Raw genomic sequence first — 399 nt, 5'->3', positions numbered from 1 at the left:
AATGACAGCAAAAAGATAATTTTTATTCTCTAAATGACATCTTACCTGGCAAATGAGCAAATATTCAAATGCATATCAATCTTAATCCTGTTTTCCCATTTTTGATAAACTGAAATTGTCAACTAAAGAATAAGATTTTAAAGCCATCGTACTTTATCTAATACAGGATCTTAAATCTTGAATACTGGTTTACTTTTAATGTTAGCCTACTTTTACATACAGTATACTGGCTACCTTTAGTTCTCTCAATAATGATGCCTACCTACATTCCATAACACCTTTGCCTGGAATATATTCTTCAGAGTAATCAAACCATAATAATAAAAAGGTCTCACATCCTTACAAAAATCAATAATGTAACTAAATAACAATCATGTTAATTTTCCCAAACACTGTGGG

At 29.8% G+C, this 399-nt stretch overlaps 1 protein-coding gene across 1 annotated transcript in view; it reads right to left on the bottom strand.

Annotated features, from left to right (window-relative positions):
- LOC119591960 overlaps positions 1-399 on the bottom strand; it is a gene marked incomplete at its 5' end in the record, with an annotated part of 42,824 nt that overhangs the window by 10,448 nt on the left and 31,977 nt on the right.

The sequence above is a fragment of the Penaeus monodon genome, chromosome 29, assembly GCF_015228065.2.
Source record: "Penaeus monodon isolate SGIC_2016 chromosome 29, NSTDA_Pmon_1, whole genome shotgun sequence".
Classification (NCBI taxonomy): Eukaryota; Metazoa; Arthropoda; class Malacostraca; order Decapoda; family Penaeidae; genus Penaeus; species Penaeus monodon.
Note: the sequence above shows the minus strand (reverse complement) of the source record. Positions and strands in the feature narration are given on the sequence as shown.